A 26743-nucleotide genomic window follows, 5' to 3' on the forward strand; every position below is an offset into this window, starting at 1 on the left:
AACAGAGAAAGGTGGCACAGCAGTTGTCTGCAAAATCGAAAGGTGTATCAGAGAAACCTTTTGAGATTACTTTAATGTCTACATACTGAGTCTCACTGAAGTACTGCTTGCAAGAATTCTATATAGAAGGAATTATGTTTGTAGCATAGAAACTGAAGCTTTGGAGTAGAAAAGGTTCACCCAATACTCAAGTCCTGGCAATCATCAGCGTTCGACAATATTATACCCAATTCCGTAGCGTTTTCCCCTTTCATTCGATAACTTAATTATACATCCACGTCAAGAGGTCGATAAAAATAAAGGAAAAAGAGACCGACCCACGCAAAGATCTGGACGGGGATCAGTAAACACGTTCGAGACGGTGTGACGCAGATGGTTCCTCTCGAACGGTGCCGCGCATTTCTCGCATTTCTTCCGTCCGATGCTTCTCGCCTAGTATTCCATGGCCAGACGCACACACCCGCTGACAAACACCAGTAATTCACAGTTCATTTAACTCAAGTCAACTGTCAACGACACACGCTGAGACTGAAGATGCTAGCAGTTCACCTTCTTGAAGTGCGAAGATCAGTACCAATTCCAAAGCAGTACAGTACAGCCGCATCGCTTGTGTAAATAGCACACCAGTGCAAGGACCAGACCAGACACAATGATTGCCTGGCCTGATCAGTAAATGTACCTTCCGAGTAAATGACCCACAGGGGCGGCGACCCAAGTTGTTGACCGTCCTTCAGATCTTAATGCTTTCTTTGATTAAGCAAATATCGAAGTCTACGTCTACTGAACTGCTTCATACTTCCCCCTCTGGTTAGTTCCGGGAAAACTTTACGAGATCGTTCTACTACTACTGCTGCTGCCAGGAGTTCAGAAGTTCAACAAGCGGAGCAATCAGAACATTCCACCAACCACTGAAGCATGCTATCTCCGTGCAGAGAGTAAGCAGCAGCATCATACATGTTGGTAGCCCACCACCAAACCAATATGCACAACTTAAGCAAGCAGCTTGTTGCGTACGGTCGTCGCCTTATCGTGAGCGTGCGGCTATTATGCGATAACCTTTTTCAACGATTGTCCCAAACTCTTAAATGAACCCCCCCGTGAAGCGAAGCCATTTTACAATGGCGAATTTTGAACGAATCTGTTAGTCGATTCCGCTTGCAAATACTTTCCCCCCAGCTACATGCATTCTACGCATGCGACCAACACTGCTATGAACAAAAGTGCCCTAAGGAACTGGAAATAGCTGGTTTTGAGTTTTATACGAGCAAGAAGCGATTACGATACGTCTCAATCGTCTGGACTAGGGAGGGCAAAGGTAAAAGGCGCACAGTATGGCCAGCGACTCACGGGCAAGTGCGATTGCGCGAGACTGCCGTTTGTATTATGCTTGCGTAGAGTGTGTATAAATAACGCCGAGTTGAATTCAACAACTGCAAACTCAGTGTATGACTTTACGTACGATGGGGCACCACTACGACATGTGAAGTCTCCAGGCTCATTCTCTGCTGTCGATTGATAATGTAGTAATCGATGAAAGCCACAGCGTCAGTGATCAGGCGTTGAAGGCGTGCTCGAATACAGCGACTCAATTAGGTGAATCGAACACACGCGTCGGAGTAACATCCTGCTCAGCATCTGTCCTTTTGAAGACCTTAACCATTCTGGATGCACTCTGGATGTTGAAATGCAAGGCTCGTGGTCATGCTTTCAGCACAAGTAAATAGTTGATAAAAACAGGAAATTAGATGATCAAATGTGCAATTCAATTCGGATACACCCAAACATACACCTCAAGGGTTAATATTTTCAGAATTTCCATAAACAGTCCTCCACTACGAAAGCCAAGACATTACAGTGCAACAAGCAGATCTGTGTGTGGTACACGGCCAGCACTGTACAACGTACTACTTTTAACGGCACGTGCTGCGCGCTCCCCTGCTGCCACAACAGAACGCTACACACTAGTACGAAAATACGCTCATATAAATAAAGCCAACAAGTGCCAACTACTAAGCCACCTTCTTTCTGTGGCGATCGCCAAAGGAGAGACATACACGTGGCAAGGTGCAATGCCGCAAGAAAGGCAAGGCAAGAGAGAGATTTCCCTCGGACCGGTTTTGCTGCCACCCCCTGCCAGAGTGCGGCACATGCAAACCACCCTCCTACTGGCCGTTCGATTTTTCCCCCTTTTCTACAGAGAAATCCACACTACCCCAACTAGAAATACGCAACAAGTTGAAGCAACACGTTTCGTAAAGTCAGGCCCCCGATTCCTTACTTCATTGGAACATTGGAAAGATTTCAGTGAAAGTTAATTATGCGCAGTCGTCTTTGATGGCGATGATCATTGGACTCAAATGAAGCTGATTGTGGTGAAAGGGCAACAGTACCTACCAAGCAGAGGGTTGCAGAACAAGTGCAGGAAATATATGTTGATTTATTATTAACTAAAATCCACCACGACTATTACGTATACGCGGCATTTCTCGTGGTGATCCTTCAATATTTCCGTATTTTGTACTTTACATTCTCATCAAAACAACATCCGCATTTGTTAGAAATACCTTTTTACGTCAAGCATTTTCGATAAGTGATCAACTCCTGCGCCGTTTGGAGACATAGGGCAAAAAGAAAACTGTACCTTCTCGTAGGTCCATGATCAGGCAAAGTTAGAATCGGTGTATGTGTGTCGGTCACTTGAGCGAGGCCGTGGAAAAACATACAACTATCGTAAAAGGGTGTCACGGGATCACACACAATCTCTTTCAGTCACCGCGTAGCCATGCGTCCCGCAGCGAGAAGATTCACATCAAACGTATGTGCGTTTGCGATGATCGCGATCAGAGTTGCGCGACCAGAAGGTTGCTTTTAAACCGAATGAACTAAATTAGAAACCATCGACCGTCGAACACGTCGACTCGCCGTACATGACACAGTTCTATTTTTGAGCAACAGCGAGAAGAAGAATGTTCTGCTTCTACTACAGGCAACAGCGAAAGTCCGTATTTTTTTTTATTAAATCATACAAATACTTAAAGGCGTTCTAGGGCAATCAAATTGAATGCCAAAAAATAACTAGATGATTGAGTTAATAGGAACGAAAAATGATATTGTTGCTTATTTATGTGTACTATAAATGTGCATGTGTGTATGTACAGCGGACATGGTGAGTTAATTTTGTATGCTCTTATATCCGCTAAAACATAGTCCAAAAGCCAACACCAAAGCCGAGCAAGGCAAAGAAGAAAACCAAAAATAATGAAAAAATATTATCTCATACTAGTCAAACACAGCAACATTATCAACAGCGCGACCAACCATTCTACCACCGCAAGGTCAACGATTTCTGATGATGTGTTGTTATCGGTTGAATTTCGATCGAGGTTTGGGGTTCGTCCCATGGTTAGGTCTAGTCACCACGTCAAGGATGAACAAATTGGTTTGACCGACCTTGTTTCATTCTTTTATATTACACCATTTTAAATCAATGTTTCATTTACACGATTTATACCATTGATATAATGTGAAGGTTTGCGAATTTGTATTAAAATATTGCATTATTGTAGCATAGGTTAGAAATAGTTACACAAAATGAACAAATCTGCAACTGCTACAGACACCATGTTAGAAGAAACGTTGAAAGAACCTTCAGTGTGTACGTTGTGCAAGACCTTGAACGAAAAATCCCATACATGCACACACCGGATAACCGGTAATGAACGCTTGTACTGCATTGACATAACACGCCTGCCAGGGAGGTAAAATAAGGGTCGATAGTACTACAGATACAGAAAGCAAAAAAAAAAAAATTACAAACTTAGACTATAGACGAATGCACGCTGATTTCAAGCACCCGAACACTGCTTCCAATTCGTTATCTCATGCAGTAAAACACACGCAATCAACAACGTTGCCACTCGTCGTCCAACGCAATCAGCTGTTTCACAATCGGTACCACCATGTGCATGTATGCCCGAGAGCCTGAGTGAAGGGACCGACGACACGAAGAGTGAAGGATACGATCGTGTGTGTGTGTATGATCGCCCAGGCCAACATTTGGCGAGTCCTTGAAATGTCCGTACCAAAACCGACGATCAAGAGAAACATACTACACACGCTCGCATTGGCTGTAGTAGTAGTAGTGCGACTATGCAGATGTTTACTTGCAGCAAATTGATAATGTGGATCAGATGGGGGGGGGGGGCGGTTGTAATTGGCAGAGGGCAGTTCTGCCTGCAAACGACACGTGCCGATTTTCTTGCACTGCTCAGTCCGCTCCCCTGCTCGTTGTCCGCTTCCTTCGCCGCACGCCTTCAACCGGTGCGTCAGCCATTTGCCGTCGGTGGCGAAAAAAAAAAGAAAGTGAAGTCTAACGGTGCACACACACACACACACACATACCCAAAGCCTGGTTGCTTCCCTAAGGTCTTTTTCGATTCGGCCCACCGAACCATAGGATGGGATGGGTGTGTGGGGAAGGTTCCGCCGTCTTACGGTGAGTGACGGCAACGCGCGTAACAGAAACCTCAATCAGACCCGACCGCATACACACTCGCAGAGCGCACAGAAATAGCTGCCGCTACTTCACTTACACCCTTTCCTTTAAATTATTCTCCAGCCGCAGTCACCGCAATTGACGTCGTTGCTTCCACCCAACGGCTGACCACCCTCTCTCGCGAGGCACAATGAGGAAGCACAGGTTGATCTCGACAGCACGTATTATAAAAGGCAGGCCAGCCCAGCCAGAGCAATCGAATGGCAAGATCGAATGGCATGCTCAACACAGACAAAGCGGCACCCGCAGCTGAGATGTTGGGTTTCGCCCGTAGCATCTTTACTCACGTCGCGTGTTACCTTCGCACCGCGCGCATGGTGATGTTGGTAAAGGCTTTGTGTGCATTTGATCAGTTGTTACTTTGCTACTGCGATGCCCCTTCTATTTATTCAATCGAATGCACACACACCCACTGTAGCTGTACTGTTTCTCTATCAAGCCTCTCTCCCCCCGCGCTAAGGTAAATTACATTCTAATGAAATCCATACGTTCCACGTGCCACACGGTTACTTGATGGAAGCCAACGAGCCACACACACACTTGCAATGTTCAATATGAGTTCGCTTCTCAGTCACACACACACACATTTACCGGAAAACCTTGATTGAAGGGCAATGTGTATTTTAGCCCTCCTCATGCTAACAATTGCTAATATATCCAGCAGAACGCTGTCCAAATAACTTGACACCTATTATATCTTTCATTAGTTGCTTGGCAGTTTGAATTTAACAATAGCAATTGCATAATATGATCAAGAAATCATCTGAATACAATCAAGGTCCATCGCGTCTAATAATGATTAAATTTCGTAACAGAGTTGCCTTCCTGTATTGTTGAGGCCTATTACTTTAGTTCAGTAATTGAACATAATTGGAATAGTTTAGACTCTAATACAATTGAGCTATCATTGCTGGTGAAATATTGTAAATGCTCTATTGCTAGTGACTTGAACATTGGATTATTTTAAAAAATCTATATTCTTCCATTCGCTCAGCTACAAAGTCATAAGTATGATATTTAGCTGTAGGCACACATGCCTAGCTTAGATTATATTAACTTCAGCGTTATTTCTTCTAACGTCACAACATCAGGCAATCAATTCCAAATAAGAATGAATTGTCTGTTATTCACAAGTAACCGATACCGATTGAAGGTTAATTACGAAGAAAACGCACACAACTGACACACGCTGCTTATATATATCAACCAGACCGGAAGGTTAAAGGGTGCAAAATAAAGTAGAGCGGAGCTTTACTCGCTCTATAATAGGGTTGGGGACAAACTATGGTAGGTGGATAAGAAGTCAAAGATGTCAAGAAGGACACTACATAAGCTTAGATATACAAACTAAAGTTTTTTGCTGGTAGATAAGTTTTGGGTTTAAAATGTGCTTATACCTAAATCTTAAATTTTAAGATGGGTTGGTCAAATTTACGACATTATAATGTACTCATTACTGAATCAATTATTGTATGGGCTCTCGCGGTAGATTTGATTGCTGATCGGTACGTACGGTAGGCGAGAAAAACTCGCCAATAAATTTTTTGATGGTATTGCCGAGCTACCATTGTGGCAAAAGATGGTGAATAAGAAGCATTAATGTGCTAGCGGTCAAACTTGATACTACCGAATGGAGTGTCCAAAATAGAGGATATGTTTTTTTTCATCCCCAGAAGTAGCTAACGAGTCTTGATTTCATTGCACATGAAGTGACTGTCATTGAAACTGTAATTGCAAACGGACCCATAATAGGCATTTGCTGCATGTACGTTGTCGTATGTGTGTGTGTATGTACTCGTTTGCTAACAGTGAACACGAGAAACGTTGATGGGACACAAAGATGCAACAAAAAAGGAAAATGTTGAATCACACTCAAATTGTTGAAGTAAGGGGTGAGTATTGACCGTACAAAAAAAAGTATTATGTGAAGGTAGATCGATCGATCCTTAATTCAAATATAAAAAAATATCAAACAAAAAGCAACAAGACAACTGTAAAGGACAGCCAAAGGTTAAGGTAACCGAAATCAATAACAATTGCAATGTACTCTGAATGCACTTCGAAATGTGCGTCTTGGTGTTGGGTAGTACAGGTGCCACAAACAAAGCTCACCCATACACACAATACTCGCATGCATCGGAGCAGATAAATGGAGTACGCCTCTGGTGGTTATGTAAACGTACCAAGCGAATGTCGCGAGATGACATTATTTTATCGACAGGAGTTTTCATTACTCACGGGATCTATTTCCAGTGGGCACGTCAATGCATACCTGTAATGAGAAAAACAACGCAATAATAAAATTAGTTATTATTTTCATTTTATTGAAAAAAAAAAAGATTATTTGCTTTTACATTAAACATAAAACGCAAATTGATTGAATTTGTCATGTTTCAAACAAATAAAATGTAAAAGATCTGTGCACAGAAGTGACCCCGATTTTAGTTCAAGTGCAACCTTTATTGTATCTTTCTTATTTCATGCTTCGTTTCAACCCCATCAACCATCTAATCGCAGTAAGAGTGTATAAGAGAGGCAACGTCATCTGTTGGCAGACCGAGGACGACGACAAAAACCACCCTCGAACAACATGTCTCGCGCATAGTAACGGGCAGGTTTTTTTTTTAATCTTCAACTTCTGAAGCCCAATGCGTAGATTGCCCTCTCGATCATCGCCATCGTCAAATACGCAATGGAGAAACAAACTAAACCCAAACCGCTAAAGTAGATAGAAAACTTCATCCAATATTCATAAGACTTCCTCTTTCTGGGCAAAGCGGTCGCGCTTTGGTTTGCGCTAAAACGGCAAAGGCCAAAAAAAAGGAAACCACTAACCATGCCTAGCGGGGTCTCTCTCGCGTCTCGCACGCTGCTTCGTTCAGTTCTCCTCAGGCCGCGATCGCCATCGCCGTCATCATGATCATCAGCATGCGCTACACGATCTGCTCGTTCACCTCTAAAAATACAAACACTCCGAGTTGTGTTTGACTAAGGCATGACATAGTCGCCCTTATTCTACACCCTAGAGGACACACAAACACTGCACATTGAATCGATCTGGATAGCTCTTCTCTCCACTGTCGTTCTCTGTTGGACCGTTGTGTTTTTTTCATTCTCTCAAAAATAAAAAATAAACGGTTTAAAGCAATGACGTACACAGCAATCAGGTTCTAAAAGATCAGAGCAGAACCGTCGTCTACATTTGGACAACAGAGGACGCGGAGTAACACACAAACAACGCCACCAGATTTATATTCCCTGTATGACAGATGTGGGAGAATTAATACGCTAACCTGTGTGATGATTGTCCCTGGTTTACAGCTGGTCTACAGTGACATCCATAACAATAGGAATTTGGATTGTAAAAAAATGAAATACTACATAAAAATAAGAAAATGCAAATTTTTTACTCCAATAAATAATCATTATTTAAATCGAGCTGATCAAAGTATTGTTTTTTTATAAAGTAATAATAAAAATTTAAACCAAAGTTGAACAATAAAAATAAAATAAAAATAAATGAACTAAAATAATGTTATACACATCTATCGTTATACAATGATAGTTGATCAACATCGTTATACGCGATGTAGGGATGAATATAAAACCCAAAAAATCAGAAAAGGGACGATTGGATGTTTTTAGCTCAATATGTTATGCTCAGCAGTTGTTTATACCCCCTTTGACTCGCTGGTTCTGCCCCCATCGGTACACATCGCCCTCCTCGTGTTTCGTTGCTTCTTCTTCTTTTTTACGAGCTCTAACTATGGGATCATTTTCACATTCGCGCATGTACCTATTTACAGGGTTTTCGAGGATTATATAGACATGTTCAGCGAGTTGTAGATTCGTTCAGGCATATAATAGACTCTTTCAGCGAGATATAGAATTGTTCGGAAGTAGGTGTAGACATGTTCGGTTATACTGTAGAGCTGTCACTTTCGTACCCCTTGGACTGCAAGTTGGATCATTCTCATCAGAAGGTAAACAAACGGTTTTCGAAAAAAATATGCTTTTTTCAACTAATTTATGTCTCCAAGCTGTTTATGGAGAATGATTATTAGCTACTTTTAGGACTTTTAAGAATGAAAAATTGAACCCTGCGGCACAGTGTGTAAACAAAACAAATGACAGCTCTACAGAATCGCTGAACATGTCTACGCCTACTTCCGAACAATTCTATATCTCGCTGAAAGAGTCTATTATATGTCTGAACGAATCAACAACTCGCTGAACATGTCTATATAATCCTCGAAAACCCTGTATTTCGTATTTCTGTTTACATTCGACCGTTTCGCTCGGAAACACATACAAGTGCGCACGAGCCTGAACCATCTCCCCGCGGCCACCGTGCTTGGACATCGCGAAACTCCCACAGATCGTGCAACCGATCGTGGGTGTTGGGCGGGTGGGGGAGACTTTAGCAGCGGTCGACCAGAATGATGATGTGCAGAAGATAGTGCTTGAAAGCATAACCCAGGGTGTGGTGTGCTATATGTATGTGTGTGTGTGTGTGTGTTTGTGTACGCGAGTCAGTGTGTGATTGTGTATGAGTTACGAGAGAACAGAGCGTCAAATTTGAAAACCATTGCCAAACAGTGACAACAGTGGTGTAGGGGATGGGTCAAGGGAGCTTCTATATCGGATATGAAGCGAGCAATATTGACAAACAAAGAACAAAAAACTACGCAATACGGGCAGGCTGGTCTAGGGAGCAAACGACAGACGATTATATTAATCGGATACGTTCGCAACAACTGCTTAGATAGAATTAAGCTGCGAAATGTTGCTAGAATTGTGTTGTTTTTGCTGCCGTATTCAGCAGGCCACATGTGTTTTCACTACCCCCCTCCCGACTGTCATGTATGTATATCGCCAACAATATCCAACCCCTACCCACACAGTGCAGCACACAGTCTACAAATGATTAACCATCACACACACGCACACCAGAGGAACGCTTTGCCTGCCTCTCTTCTGCTGCTTGCGACCTGACAGCCAGCAGGTGGCGAAGAGCGGTACTATTGTACATAACGCGCAACGGCACTAACCCCCAACATCGAAGGGGTGTGTGCGTGTGTATGTGTGACTGATAGGAAGGGATGATGAGCGTTCGAAAATGGAAAACTACACTGGTGTTGATGTTGCGCATGCCATGGTCACCGTGGATATCACAAGCTCTCGTAGCAGAAAAGCGAGAAAAAAGAGGGAGAGAGATACAGAGATAGAGAGAGAGAGAGAGAGCCTGATTGTTTCGCTGTGCAACGGTAGGCAATATGACACTTGGGCCGTTTTATATACAGAAATCAGCTGGTCGATGTTGAGACCGTGTGCGTGTAGCATTGAAACCGTTTTCCTCTCTCTCTCTATCTCTCTACTGCTATTGCGCCTGAACAACACACCCCTCTCTCGCGGTTATCCATCAGTTGGTTCCCTCTTCCTACCCTTTCCACATAAAAGGTATGGGTGAGCTGGGATATCGTCGCAACATAAACCAATAATCGTAGCTGTTGTGTTAAATTTCGAGCAGTGTATATTTTTTTTCGCTTCGAATGCTATTATTATTGCCTAAGAACGACGTTAGAAACTGAAGTTGTTTTTCTCGCTCACAAATACATGCCCCATGCAGAAAAGGTATGAAAAGCAACAGTAGAGTGCTCTCCTTTGGAATCCTGCCAGAACGGGGGTGTGTGTTGGTATTTGTGTGTTGGTATACAAATTGAACCATGATCTACCTTTTCTCCAATAATACCTTAGGAAGGCAAGTAAACAAGAGCACCAGGAAGCGTGCAGGGAGTAAACCATACGATACAGCTGTATGAAAACGATTTGAAACATCGTTAGCTAGTCGCTTGATAGGAAGAACGCTGTACAAATATAGCGTCATGACGATTTAGTAAGCAATTAAGCGAAAAAAAAAACCAATAGAACACACAAACAACTACGTTATACATATGAACTGAACCACCATACATACATTCAACGTTCAGCTTTATCTCTATTGCTCTACACACGGCAAATCAAGTTTTCTGTTATGTATCGTCTTATCCATTTGCGTCTGTGGGTCCTTAGTCAAGTATTGCGTTGGTTCGTGGCTTGTCTGCAGGATCATTTAACACGCACACACACACAATGGGTTTGTTCGTTGATGGTTGTGTGTTGAAAGTGGCCAGAGTTGTTTTGTGGTTTATTCTACCAAATTATTCTATAATCTAACAAAAACTTTGACAGGAACAATCCGCTCTGGATGGCAATTTTTCCGACTTATTTGTTTATTTAAAACTGCGAATTCTCACAGAATAATGCTGGGGTAAGTATTTCCAGCCCTTAAATGAGTGTTGTTTTTCTGCAACTAACACTAGCAAAACACTTTTTTCTGTCATTTCCTCCAAAAGGCGAACCTCCCCAGCATGGCATGGCAACCGAATTTGCGTTAATACGCAATTCCATTTATCCTCACAGGGCCCCCCAAACGCGCTCTCACATAGTCGTTTCCGTCCCGACCTGCCTGCCTTTCCTTCCCCTCAAGTACTCTCCCATCTTTTCTGGTTCTCGCTCTCCCCTGGTGTATCTGCCCAGTATGAGGAGCGAGAAGAGAAAAATCTCACATTGCGAGAGGATGCTATATGACGAGATCGAACGATGAAAACGAAACGGAACGAACAGAAGAAAAAAAACACACGCAATCCCTTGAATGACGACTGATTTCAATGTATAGCTCTCGCACCCATACACATGTACAACCGTTTCAGCAAACCTTCGCGCATCGAAAAGTGGTGAAACTCTACGCACAACAACACCACCACCACGACCGCGAGGTGCTGCTCTGCTGTTCCTGCGTTTTATTATCTACGCAATTGGGCAAACCTACGCACCAGAAACCTTACACTGCCTGTAAATGTTACAGCAAGCAAAGAGAGTTGCGTATATGTTTTATTTTCTTCATGAATTTATGTCAGGACGCGGTTTCGCACACATTCACAACACAAAACAGGCCCAACCTGTCCGCGCACTGCCCATCATCAATCAGAACACAGGAACGGTGTTTTTTTTTTTGCTACCCCTTTGCTGTTGTAATGGTTTCACCTTTTTCTTTCTCGTTCTACATTATTTTGCTATTAAGGTGAAAGGTACTGCCGCGCTCGTTGTATTGCGACGTTAACTTGCGAAGAAAAACCCTGGCCTTTGCTAAGACGGAACCGAGTACGGAAGGATACGGAGGAGATCGTACTCCTGACGCGATGTGTCGAAATAAACAGACACCCTGCATACGACACGACCCAGAGGTACGCGAAAGGCCATTGACTTTCCGATGACGGGGAACGAAGAAAAAAGGGTACACTCATGTATGTAGAATATTATTTGCCCACAAATACATACAGGCAGCTTAGAGGAAAAGAATATACAAACACATAAAAGCACCAAAAAAATTAACAAGACGATACCATAAAGGAAATCCTACGACTGACAATGCGTCCAACAGACTCAATGGTTCGTGGTGTTGGGAAATGCTGTAAAAATGTAACAGCTGATTTAAAGCTATTTCCAGAAGCATTTCTTTACAACACTCTTTGGAAAAACTTATTTGGCTGTAACAGCATTAGATATTAAGTAGGCAAAATAGTTCGCTTTGTTGCTTCGGATAACAAACAATTGTTTATCGGTTTCTTCAATAGCCCTTATCTTATCGGAAGGGCGACTTACCACAAGCGAATGAGTTCGTGTCTGTTACCACAAAAATCATACATTTTATCTCTTTTACTCGTTGCTCTTCAAGAACGCAGTGAACGATCTGGCGGCTTATTATGTATCCAAAACACGATGGAATTTGCCAAACTCTGGCCTCCAATCCAGAAGTCAACGGCAATGCGGCAAACATTTAGCTTTGTTCTGACTGTTTCGCACAAGAAGCTATCGTCAGTTCCGCTGTAGTGTTGTAAGTCATTAACTGATAAGGACGGTCGAAGGTGGCAGCCACCACACCTCACTTCATAGTCCTCCATCGATGGGCTGGGTGTAAATTGCGTCTCCGACATGTCTGTCAGCTTTTGAGACAGGAACGTGCATGTTTCGTTCGCTTGCCACTCAGCAGCTAATAATAGGAAGCAAAGTGTCAGATTTAGAGGAGAGGAAGAAACCGAAATCAGTAATTTGATTAGGTACTTGTTATGTTAAATCGTATTTTCCCATGCATCGTTTCAAGCAAATGTGTTTCATACATTACTGATATTTTAGACTGTACAGCCTTCTTTCTCTCTCGCTCTTCCTTGCACACATACACAATGATGGATCGAAAGTAATTTAGCACGCTGCTGGCCAGTCGTACAGTACAAAACCAGCGCCGGTGACCTCTTTAAATTGTATTTTTGCCGTTGGATCGAATACGGTGGCACGGTCATTGATAATGATGCGAAATCGTGAGTTTCGCCAAAAGGGAACGCGCTACACACTTCATGTTGAATTCTCTCCCCTCCCATATCAGTTCCGTCTATTTGGTTCCGATGCGATAAAGTGTCGGACGCGATGAGGGCTGTATGTTAAATAATAATTAAGCCCAGCGAGTACTTCCAGTCAGATGGTCGGCCACATTTTAAGTGGAGTTTAAATGATTTAAACTAATTCTACTCCACACCTACAGCGTTAAGAAAAGATGTCTGGAAGTGAGTACCCCACTTTTCACAATTAGTCAATTTTTTCAACAATTAAATGAGACAGGGAGATTCCGATCCGTCACACCACACCACACAGAAAGAGAGAGAGAGAGTGGTCGTGTTAAATAAATAGTGTTATACATTATTTATTAAACAGTTTATATGTATTTATTTTGCAGCTTTATGTGCTCCATGTACTATACTTACAAAACTTTTCAGACACAGTAATTTAAATTAAATCCAAAATGACTAAGATTTTTGGTATGAGCTGGCTCCATTTGATTTGTATTGTTCAATAACTAAAAGGTGGTTTAATAGAATCTGTTCAGGTTGGATAGTATGTAATTCATGTCTGATCTTGTTATGAGCCTTTCATTATGAAACACGCAAGAAGCTGGAACATCGATTTTTTGGTCTAAATTGTCCATCCAAAGCATCAAGCGCCCAGATATTTAAGCATTATTACACATTTTGCTGTTATAATTTGTTTTTCCGAAACTAAACCTACCACTACACACGAGCTATTGCGTAAGAAAGCAAACCGGATTTCTCTTTTCCATTTTTTTATGTATGAGAGCCCATAGGCTCATATTTTACCATCTCTTGTTTACAAATCAACACCGTGTGTATGTATGTGTGAGTATGTGTGTGTGTGGTACATGTGGTTATTACTTTGCTTCATTTCAAACCCTTCCGCATTTTGGGTGTTTGTGCATGTTGGAACAATTGTTCCATTATGTTGAAAATTATGTGCAGCAAAGAAGTAAACTTCCTCACCTTTACCATATAGCCGGTGTGCATATCTACGTGGCACAACACACGGTACCATAGATTCGGGTATGACGGGGTGTAATCAAGTGTACCTCAACAGAGTTCTTTGGGAGCTCAGCACACGCGCTCTTATCGAGGTGTGCACGCTGATATGAACCCCACCAACTCCTTCGTAGCTTGACCTTAATATAAGCTCTGTAAGTTTTCCCTCCCCTTACACCGTGCCGTATATGCCACCAACGAAACAACGAAAAGGTGGTGTGAATTGTGCTCATTTAAATGTGCCGTACGTAAGCACGCGCACACACACACGAAAGGATAGACCTTAATCGTTTGGACAAAGAAATTCCGACACTAGCATCAGTCTACAACGCAGGGCGACAGGGTAAGTTGTGTGTTACACGCCCCTGCGTCCCATGCATAGGGGGATTCGATATTTTGCGCATGTCCTCTCCCGATGCGACTCCTGCTTTTCGATCCCTGATACCGGTCCGATCCCTGATACCGAACGGGACGCTAAAAGTCCTTGTTTTCCTATGGGTGCTGCTGCCGCCAGGAACCCTTTCACGGCAACAAAGGATGGAGCGCTACGCTTAAGAAGTTGAAATGTATTTAAGTGACAGTATCGCAATGCATAATTACACTCTAGTGTATCGTGTAAATGCTAATGTTACTTGGCCATATCTAATTCATATCAATTATGATTCAATATTTACGAAAAAAACACACTGTACATATGTATTACATATATCAAACATAGAAAAAACATGAAAATAATTGTTGTAATAATAAATGAAATAGCGAATAAAAAGCATTGCAAACAAAACCGCCAAATTCACAAAAAATAGCTTTTCCTGTTTCTTTGTTCTAAGAATGTTGACAAAAAGTGACTAGGACACGGATTTGCCCCACCTGAGAGAAGACGACTCAATCATGCCGCGTAGGACGGGGTGCGCGACAACAAAGAAGCTACAAACTTTCCCAGTTGCATTTTGTGCAGCCGGATGCATCGCCCCCCCCCCCCCCCCCCCAATCGTCGCCAACTCTCGTACTGCCAGTCTGAGGGAGCGATGTTTATTATCCTTGGCCTCGATTCATCCGTTTTATATACAGTAATGTACTGTGACATATAATGAACAAAAATCCAAAACTGCTTCTGTTTCTTTTCCGAAAAAGATAAATTCACAAAAAATAATACAGAAAAATGAATCCAAGCGCGAAGTAAACCATACCAGACGCCATTGTTACTAATGTGATCTACTTACCCTTCTAATGAGATTTTTCTGCTCAAAAAAAGGTTTCATTTTTCAATAACAACCTCTCCCTTTTAATGGACGCGTTATGAAGTTTTACAAGATTAAAATTTAAAAAAAAATCACAATTAAGTAGAAAACTAACACGAACTTTACATGTGTATATAATGCTGACGACACAATTCTTATAACATGAAATAATAACGATAAGCCCCATCATCATCCACATTACACTCTCGTTCCTTAATACTTTTAGATATTTCCCCAGTTTGGTAAGCTTCTTCACTGCAGCACTAGTAAAGTAACTGTGGAATGGAGTCATGGAAGTAGAAAGAAACAAAATACAAAACTCCAAATACACGCAGGACAACTGACGGAGTTTAGCTGGTGCGCGATAACGCAGGACGGACCGTGTGCTTGGAGCGAGTAAAATGAACCACGTTAGCAGTCGATGCTCTTCCAGCTCACGGTCCACACCACTCTGCGGGAACACAGAGAAGCAAACAAAGATAACACACGGCACAGCACCAACGAAGCTGTTTGTCTGTACCCTGGATGAAACATCAAATGCATTCTCGCCCGTTTTCCATCCTGCATGGTTGCATTTGTTTCACTTTTTCTTTACCCATCCCGTCTCGAGCGATCTCAGAACCTTTTATCGTTAGCTTGCTTTCCCTGCAGACAGACAGATATCTGCCGAAGTGCGCAAGGGTCAACTAACAGGTGGGGGTAGCCTTACCACACTGGTGGAGGGTTTGCAACTGGATCGACATTTTCTGGGGGTTTAAAAATAAAGCTGAAACACGTACTTTCCTCAAAATGGCCAGGGCGTTGCCGATTGAGCGATGAACGATAGCTTAATCAGAACAAAATTTGAGATTTATTTTTACCAGTTTCGTCATGATTAGCGTTTCATTGCCAGTTTCATCGTGGATACGTAGCTATTCAGCGCATTCAAATCACGCAAAATTCTTCCTGTTTGTCTCTAGACAATATTCTATCAAGTATGGTAGCCTAATCATGACTCATTTGGTGGTAAAATCAAATGCTACAATAGCAATAGCAGAAAAAGAAGAAATATAATTGTTGTAAAAGTTCAACTGTCCTTTGTTGTCTGTGGAAAATGGCAATCGGTGTCGTATTTTTCTTCACACTGTCATTCTTTTCAAATTGTGTTCGTTGTAACGAAGTAATTGAGACAATACTGGAAATAATGTGAGTTTTGTTACAGTGGTTTGCGATGCCATATTCGCCAGCATATCGTGCTGAATTTGTGCAATATTTCAATTGATGTATGAAGAAGAACATACACACACACAAGTATATATACACAAACGCGTTCGTTGACCTTAGCAATGTTCGGTACTCCGTCGTTCATTCGTGCATCACCATACGCAACTAAATCATTGAAGCGTCCAAATCAATGAAAGGATGGAGTCCGAATGATTGCGTTCCGAGTGATTGGGGTTGGAAAAGCAGAGAATATCTCACCCAAACAGAACAACAAGAAGGGTATCGTGAAACAACAAGGCAGGAACTGCACCGGGGAGGCCAGGCTAAGCAGAACTCATCAATAACCACACAAAAATGACCCAGAGTAAAAGGTACTTCTCATCACAAAGGACCTAAAATCTCTAAGCTATGTTTAAAGTGTTTATTGATTTTTCAGATCGATTAGGATTGATTTAAAAACCCTAGAAGTACGTCAGACTAGCTTTATTTGTGCGTGCCTAAGCCGTTGATGATTTGACATTGCAAAAGTTACCTCCATCATGACGCACGAAACACTTGGCAAAATAGCTTTCCATACGTCATTTGTTCGATTTTCCACACAAACACATGTTGTATCGTTTAATTTACTTCGGAATTTAATCGATTCATAATAAGTACATACAAATTACAGCATTTTCAATCGAAACAGCCTCTTTAGTCATTTGAACGAATTATAAAAACATGTTTTTATAATATTTTTAAAGAATAAAAGAATCCAACATTTATTCCTCTTCTTTGCTTCTGCGCTACCAACCAAGGAGAGCAAAGCGCCGTGAGTGTCAGTTTGACAGTACTTTATGTTTTTTTTTCCTTCTCGTGAGTGCCGACGGCTGACAGCTGATTTTGTTGACAGTCCGCTTTTCGTTGCGTTCGCACCCTCCTGCTCTCCACCCTCTCTGCTATCCACCTATCCAAGGCTCGTTGCTACACACAGAAAGCAAATATCTCACTAACACAGGTATAGATACACACACACACCACGTACATTCCCCTTATTGCTATGTGTGCGTACAATTCACATTTAGCCTATCGTTGTGTGCATAAAACAGAGAATTGACCATAGCAAAGTTCAGCAGTAAAACGAGACAAATTAACATCACATTAAAATATTAACAAAAGCAAGGAGTTTTAACAAAAGTGAACATTCAACATGCTACCTTTTTCAATTCTACGAAGTTGAGGTTGTGGCAATGCATAGTTGAAAGGGCAAGAGTAACTTAAACCCTTCTCTTCTGCAAATGTGAAACCCTTACCTTGTTGAAGTAGATTCGAAGAAACTCGATAGCACGAAGATAATGTTATATAAACCCGTTTTTCAGACACGGAAAGTCTTCTTTCACCAGCTTAATCAGCATATTGTCTCACGTTGTGTTTTTTCTTCTTCTTCTTCTTTCTATCGCTACCACGTATTATCCGACGTTCACCGAATTTCCACACCGTTCACGCAGCTAGCAACAACAGGACTTGACCGTCCTGGCAATGTCCGTAACAAAATATTGCTTTCCCGAACGACACTGGCACAACACCGTATTGGGAAATTTCGCATACGACTACTTCGGCACGCGGTTGCAGTAGGAGCCAATGGTGGGGTTTTTCACAGATTTTCTTCCTTAGCACCAAATCCCAAAAACGGTATCCACAACAAGTCCACACACACGACGCTCGCGAAAAGATAAAGTCCCAAAAATCAATCAAAGATTGATTTCACAAAAAAACTTGCAGCAAAAGCACGATAAACTTAATTGAGCGACCGAGCACTAACACAATGCCACACGCGACTATGGTGTACGCACAAAACGCAATCAATTGCGACCACACGGCCAGAGGTAGCAGCAGCCTGCACAACCGAACAGAACGCGGCGCAGCACTTCTTCCGACGGTGGTCAACAATGAAATAAGCACGAGCTGCTTGGATCCGATGGAAAACTTCTATTGCGTTACTTTGACAGTCCCTCCCTGCTTCTGTATGCTCCGATAACGTTGCGTCTGTATCCTGCAGCTCGTGCGCTGGTATGAATTTTCTTCGCTCACTTTTCCACACACACACCCTTCACACACACTCACATCCAGGCGAGTTCGTGTTGCTCTTTCGCTCACACTTATTCCGCACTTACAGCTCCCCTTTAGATCGTCCGTCTCGCTCACTCCTGCGTTGCGCCTTTGTTTCACTGTTGGCTCCCTCTGTCACACTCACACTCGCAACGCTGGGCTGCTTTTGCTGTCTCACTTTGTCCCGCTGGCTGTGATGTGCAGTATCAGGGTCAGTGAAAGAAAAATCTGACTTCACTTTTTGGTCTTTTTGGGCGATTTTTACCACCGCTTGCAAATGCTTGCTGAAACACGATTTCAACTCCGGCAGATCACTTTCTGATTCTAGCCCAAGACTGTGGAATAATTGCTACTGCTATTTCTGTCCCAGTACCTTCCTCACAGTTGTGTTAATTTATCACCACAATACTAAAGCGTTTGCTCACTGTCGCTCATTCCTCGCCAAGATGTACACTTTAAAACGGGAGTTACGAGTTCGATGTATTGATTCAGCCTGTCGCATCAACGATTCCCCGTGCCCTGGCCAAGCAATCTAAGCGGCCCAACAATTGCGACGAAGAATTTAGGGACACTGCCTGAACGCTCGATTCGACCCCTGTGCGAACGGAAGTAAATTGCTGACGAATCCCGAGATCCCGTCTCTGCTGTGGAACAGGCACGCTGCTCTAGCGAGCGATACCAGTTAGGTAGGTTTACTGATACTTTATTTCGTCCAGCAAACGAGTACGGAAACGTACTTGCAGCACACTGGAATGGAAGGTGTTCTTCTTCACACTTGCCGTACACTGCACGTTTGGGAGCAAAAAACTAGAATAGCAATCGTTCGGACAAAAACTTTTTTCTCCCAAACTTGAACACAGTGGTCGAGAGTGGAGGAAGAAACGATGGCTCCCTTTCGGCACAAGTAGTCTCGATCGAAAGGCTCGAACGTCCAAGCACAGCATCCACCACGGTGAACAACGAAAACTGAATGGCCAACAGCAGACACGTTCCCATGTTCCAAAACCATTTTTTTTCTACCTATTGTGCAAAGACGAGTGTGCTAAACCCATCTCTCCAATGTGCGTAACAGAGACAATTGAACGGCCAGTATGCTTCACTCCTACAGAAGCAATGCCAGCACTCAGCGCACGCACAGTACTTGCCATATAAACACCCCTAGAGAGTGTTGGATTTGCTCTATTATGCCATCTGTACAAAAATCTTTATAGATCGCTTCGTTCTTGAAATTATAGTCTGAACCAACAATGTCTAATATTTGCAAATATTTCTTTTCATCGAACAAAACGATAAAACAGTGAAAAGGATGACAAATGGGAACATAACAAGATTTTGTAATTATTTGGGAGACAAATTTTGTCCAATGGTGCGAGTTCGAAACAATCATGGTTATTCATGACAGCAAAAGGCAGAAAGCGATAAGAGGGAGAAGAAAACTATGGTATTTCTTTTTCATTTTCTCAACCTAACATTTTCTATGTGTGAGTGACTGTGAAGGTTCAAATCGAGTGCCCAAGGGACAACCAACTAGAGAAGTACTCGACTGACAACATTTCGAGCAAAAAAGTACAGGGCTCTTGTCTTCATTCCACGCCCATGGCACCGGATTAACGTTGTACAAGAGAACGAATCTTTGATATTTTCTGTCAGTGGAGAACGAAAGCTACGTAGAAATCGCGTGTCATTTGCATTGAATTTCGAATCGCATACTAACAGTGCTGACGCGTGTCACTACAGCTGAGGCCGATGCCATTTTGGCAAACTACAACTATCACATTTAGCCAAGCCTATCAGTTGCGAAGAGAGCGGTACTTGTTGCGACGCAATGCGTTGCGATTTTGCCAAAATGTATGGGATTTGACAGACACATGCGTTAACGACGCACGACGCAGCGTCAAAGTAGAAAAATTTCTATTTCGACGCACGTCGTGATGCGTCTTTCAAAATGATTTAACCATATCGAGTGAAAATCGATATATTTTCATGTTGAATTGTTTCAATCGTAGTTTTGCGTGTAACTGGACAACTAAATAATTTTATAAACAAAACAAAATGAATGTAAAGAAAGTAATTTCGTAGTTGCTGCAAATAAGGTGTGTGTGGGTCAGTACCAATATGCAATAAAAAGCGTAAACATGCTTTGAACTATTTTGGACACAACTGGCAAGGATTTCACAGTTGTTATTTGACATTATAATTACTTCTGAAGCTATAAATAATAGGCATTATTGCTGTTTGTTTATGTTTTTCTTTGTAAAATGTGTTGACACATCCATGCGGAACGCAGCGAACAGATACCAGCTTGCGTCACGCAATGCGTTGCGAAACGCTGCGTCGGAAAGCTGGAAATAGACGAATCGAGATCGTCGCGGTACTGCGAAAATCGCGTATGGCTTGAGCTGTCAATTCTATTATAAAATCTGACCGTATTAATAAACGATGCGCAATCTCAGATTGCGCATATATCAGTTTTATCAAAACATAAGTCATTTGGCGTAGCCAACCCTGAGCTATAAACGTCATTTCCATACATTTTCAGATTGCGCCAAGATTGCGCATAAATTTTCAAGATTATATGTCCGAGATATATAAATTTATTTTGACAGATAAATATATCAAACCGACCCGTTTGACAGATAAATATATGCGCAATCTGAGATTGCGCATCGTCTATTGCTACGGTGACAGATAGGCGAGATAATCGCGGTTCGTGTATTAAATCATCCGAGGTCTGGTGACGATTGAATGTGCCAAGAAGAAATATTGTTTATCAATTTGCGAATCAAATTGGTTGTTTCACATAGTTTATGCAAAATGAAATACAAAACTCTTTTCTCTACACGTTTTTTCAAACGAATTCACCAGAAAAATTGAAAACAATCGGTTCGCGCTACCGCGAAAATCTCAGGATTACCGAAGTAGGGTATCTCTGCGAAACAGCAGGCGCGATCGGAGGCGCGGATGATTTGACAGCCCAACTGTTCTTCTTCTTCTTCTTTGGCTCAACAACCGATGTCGGTAAAGGCCTGCCTGTACCCACTTGTGGGCTTGGCTTTCAGTGACTAATTGATTCCCCCCCATAGCAGGATAGTCAGTCCTACGTATGGCGGCACGGTCTATTTGGGGATTGAACCCATGACGGGCATGTTGTAAAGTCGCACGAGTTGACGACTGTACTACGAGACCGGATAACTGTACGAGACCGGATAACCCAACTGTTCTACAACTGTTATAAACAAGGCGCGAATTTCGCGGTACCGCGACGATCTCGGTTCGTCTATTTCCAGCCGAACAAGTATCAAACCCTAAGACATACCTAAACATACTTTTCACCAGCTTTTCAACCGTTTTCATGACTCGCTTGGGCTCGAACGATTTGAAAGCGATTGAAATATGTATAATAATGCAACAGTCAAGTAAGTAAGTTGCGCTTTTGTTTGATCGGATCAGTTTTGAACTGTTATTCAGTAAATTGATTAGGCTCAGGCCGAAAATACACGGACCGGAATTTCGCGGCCGCGGAATTACGCTTGCTAAAAAATGTATGGATATGACAGATCAGGAAAGTTGCTGTTGACACTTTGTATATGGGATTGACAGCAGGCGGAATTCCGCGGCCACGAATTCCGCCTGCTGGCGAAAAAAAACTACTAGTGCTGACAGTTCAGGAAAGTTGCCGTTGACACTTTGTATATGGGATTGACAGCAAGCGGAATTCCGAGGCCGCGAAATTCCGGTCCGTGTATTTTTGGCCTCACATGGCAATTTAAAATTATTTTTTGAAAATCTTTTACATACTTTGATTTGTATTTTCAAATTTTTGAGAGAACGTTCGCCGTGACGCTCATTTTACCTCATTTCAAAGCCCTCAAGATAAAAAAAATTGAAACCGTCTAGGTTTTGTACTGCCCAACCTGTCTACTCATGAGCGACGAATGTTTTTCGATGAACAAGTTCCCCGGTACGGCTGTATAAGTACAAAAAAATGTGTGTTTTTTTTTTAAATATCTTTAAAACTTATTTTTTGATTTATCCTGATAAAACTAATAAAACCTAAAAAAGTTATAAAAACTATTTTTTTTAAAAATCGTTAAAAACGTATACAGTGGAGCGCATTTTATCCGGGTACCTTTTATCCGGATGTCCGTTTATCCGTGCTGTTGAGAAATGACAGTTCAATACAATGGTGACATTACGTTATGAGGAGGATATTTGAAAAAGCAGTTAAAAGAGCACATTGTCAGAATAAAAGACAAAATAATTCAAGGCAAATTTCAAATATTCTTTTGAGGAAAACATAAAGCTAATAAAAACTGGGTTATTTTTTTCAAAACATAAGATAATTTTCCAAAAATTAATCAGAAATTGGTAAAAATATTTACCATTTGACTCATTATCCGTGTTATTCGCATATCCGGGCGAGGTCAAGTCCCGAGAAGCCCAGATAAACGGCGCTCCACTGTATCTGTAATACCTTCATACAATATGTTATTTGTATTTTTGGTCGATTTTGAAATGTCCTAGTAAGCATAAAAACCTATTTTTCGAAGTGTCTTTATAGTTATGGTACGACCCTAAATCTGTTTTTTTAATAAGTCATGTAATAATGGCCCTAAAATGTAGACATTTTTTATGAAGTTGTGAAATACTCTTTTGTACAATTCATACATTCAATGTTATCTATCTCATCTGATTTTATGCAAATCGCTACTAAACTACTGTCCATATAGTACAGTGGAATTACAGTACAGGTGCTGTAGAAAGCTGTACAAATTTGATAAATTTAAATAGTATTTTCTTATTAAAACGAGATTTTAAGTTCACTCATTAGTTAAAGATAACGTCACAGTGGTATTCAACAACGATGCTTGCGAATCAATACGGCCCGCGTTGAAAATAAAACCTAACGCTGAAAAAGGCTGGCTTAACGTTGCACAAGAGAACGAATCTTTGATATTTTCTGTCAGTGGAGAACGAAAGCTACGTAGAAATCGCGTGTCATTTGCATTGAATTTCGAATCGCATACTAACAGTGCTGACGCGTGTCACTACAGCTGAGGCCGATGCCATTTTGGCAAACTACAACTATCACATTTAGCCAAGCCTATCAGTTGCGAAGAGAGCGGTACTTGTTGCGACGCAATGCGTTGCGATTTTGCCAAAATGTATGGGATTTGACAGACACATGCGTTAACGACGCACGACGCAGCGTCAAAGTAGAAAAATTTCTATTTCGACGCACGTCGTGATGCGTCTTTCAAAATGATTTAACCATATCGAGTGAAAATCGATATATTTTCATGTTGAATTGTTTCAATCGTAGTTTTGCGTGTAACTGGACAACTAAATAATTTTATAAACAAAACAAAATGAATGTAAAGAAAGTAATTTCGTAGTTGCTGCAAATAAGGTGTGTGTGGGTCAGTACCAATATGCAATAAAAAGCGTAAACATGCTTTGAACTATTTTGGACACAACTGGCAAGGATTTCACAGTTGTTATTTGACATTACTAGTTAATTTGGCCCGGTTGCAGGTTTCGCAACAGAACTTAAGACGTGTATACTGACTGCAGGCCATATTTAAATGTTTTCATGCAAACATGTAGATAAGAATTCCTGCTCTCTTTTGATGTCTTTTTACTGATACTTTTTATGACCGTTTTATTTCGGTTTCGGACACTCCTGAGGCAGGCCAAGACCGCAAAGCGGTTGTAGCGCCGGATAAGTAAGTAAATTTTATGACCGTTCTGCTATCTTGGTACAGGTTTCCATCCAATCCTTATCCAGGTTTATAGCCCTTCCATAGTTTTGTCTTATTTACTTATTTAAATGTTTTATTTACAAATGTTAGTGTTTCCATTACATTAGCAATCGTGGTCCACTTTCTTTTTCAATATGTTTGACAGTTGTCAACTCGTACGACTTAACAACATGCCCATCGTGGTTTCAAGTTCCAATATGACTGACTATTATCCTGCTATAGGTTATCAAAAAGTCACTAAAAACCAAGCCCCGATGTGGCGCAGGCAGGCCTTGGCCGACAACGGTTGTTGTGGTAAAGAAGAAGATGTTTGACTATTCCGCTATCATTGACCATTTTTACAACCATATAGGACATACGAAAATTTAATTTAGTTATGCTGAACTTATGGAATAGCTTCTATTAAATGTCATGACATGTTCATATGACATATGGGTCATCCATCCACAGGGCTCACTGTCACGGCTTATTATTGACCCGTGCCCTATGTTCTGCAAGACTATTTGTGTACCAAGCAGCCATGGATATCCAGGAGTGCTATATGCAAATAAAATCAATTAAACTAACTTCATTCAACTTTGTTGCATCATGAGCTCATATAAAAAAAACCCATGGCCCAGGAATGTCCTTATTCCGTGTATATTATTATTGTATATTATTCCGTGGGAAATATAAACCCGTTATAAGCATGTTTTAAAGTTGTTCACTTAGCCCTAGTTATGCAGCTCCGATGGTTTCACTATTTTGCATGGTACCACGCATTTTAGGGTTAATGTACAATGGAAAATTGTAATTGTTAAACGTTCATAGCGTACAATTTGGCAATCCTTTGAAGTAAGCATTTGACTGCATTTGGATGATGGTACAGGAAGCAAGTACATGATAGTTCGAAGCAAGTCTTTTTATTTCAATGTTTTGAACTACACAAAAAACACTACTACGCATGATAAAACGGATGGAGCGAGGTAGAATCTCAAACACAGAATTATTTAGAATCACTGGGAATAATTTGATAATTTTTGATACACTTTCAACACGTGTGTAGAAGAAAACAATGATGTCTTTTGATCTGAATATGAATATATCAATGATTCAATCACTCTACCATTGCTTGTTGCCTCGGAGAATGGAAACACCGCAAAGAAATAAAAATCATCCAAGCATCCATAGTTGGTTAACAAAACCGTTCTATAGTGAGTAACTTTTTCGTGGAAGGAAGATCCTATAGTGAGCAATCGTTTCACCTATGAGCGTAACGTGAGCGTAACGTGAGCGTCACCTCTTACTTCGTTTTGTATAGGGAGATTATTGATACACTTTCAACACGTGTGTAGAAAAAAACAATGATGTCTTTTGATCTGAATATGAATATATCAATGATTCAATCACTCTACCATTGCTTGTTGCCTCGGAGAATGGAAACACCGCAAAGAAATAAAAATCATCCAAGCATCCATAGTTGGTTAACAAAACCGTTCTATAGTGAGTAACTTTTTCGTGGAAGGAAGATCCTATAGTGAGCAATCGTTTCACCTATGAGCGTAACGTGAGCGTAACGTGAGCGTCACCTCTTACTTCGTTTTGTATAGGGAGATAATTACTTCTGAAGCTATAAATAATAGGCATTATTGCTGTTTGTTTATGTTTTTCTTTGTAAAATGTGTTGACACATCCATGCGGAACGCAGCGAACAGATACCAGCTTGCGTCACGCAATGCGTTGCGAAACGCTGCGTCGGAAAGCTGGAAATAGACGAATCGAGATCGTCGCGGTACTGCGAAAATCGCGTATGGCTTGAGCTGTCAATTCTATTATAAAATCTGACCGTATTAATACACGATGCGCAATCTCAGATTGCGCATATATCAGTTTTATCAAAACATAAGTCATTTGGCGTAGCCAACCCTGAGCTATAAACGTCATTTCCATACATTTTCAGATTGCGCCAAGATTGCGCATAAATTTTCAAGATTATATGTCCGAGATATATAAATTTATTTTGACAGATAAATATATCAAACCGACCCGTTTGACAGATAGAATATATGCGCAATCTGAGATTGCGCATCGTCTATTGCTACGGTGACAGATAGGCGAGATAATCGCGGTTCGTGTATTAAATCATCCGAGGTCTGGTGACGATTGAATGTGCCAAGAAGAAATATTGTTTATCAATTTGCGAATCAAATTGGTTGTTTCACATAGTTTATGCAAAATGAAATACAAAACTCTTTTTCTCTACACGTTTTTTCAAACGAATTCACCAGAAAAATTGAAAACAATCGGTTCGCGCTACCGCGAAAATCTCAGGATTACCGAAGTAGGGTATCTCTGCGAAACAGCAGGCGCGATCGGAGGCGCGGATGATTTGACAGCCCAACTGTTCTTCTTCTTCTTCTTTGGCTCAACAACCGATGTCGGTAAAGGCCT

At 41.5% G+C, this 26743-nt stretch overlaps 1 protein-coding gene across 1 annotated transcript in view; it reads right to left on the bottom strand.

Moving 5' to 3' along the window:
• Positions 1–26743, bottom strand: part of LOC120902282 — a 102245-nt gene that overhangs the window by 12284 nt on the left and 63218 nt on the right. Inside the window, exon 2 of the mRNA XM_040310907.1 lies at positions 6794–6827. The gene's annotated coding sequence lies outside the window, so the exon portion shown is untranslated. The remainder of the gene's footprint in view (positions 1–6793; positions 6828–26743) is intronic.

The sequence above is a fragment of the Anopheles arabiensis genome, chromosome 3, assembly GCF_016920715.1.
Source record: "Anopheles arabiensis isolate DONGOLA chromosome 3, AaraD3, whole genome shotgun sequence".
Classification (NCBI taxonomy): domain Eukaryota; kingdom Metazoa; phylum Arthropoda; class Insecta; order Diptera; family Culicidae; genus Anopheles; species Anopheles arabiensis.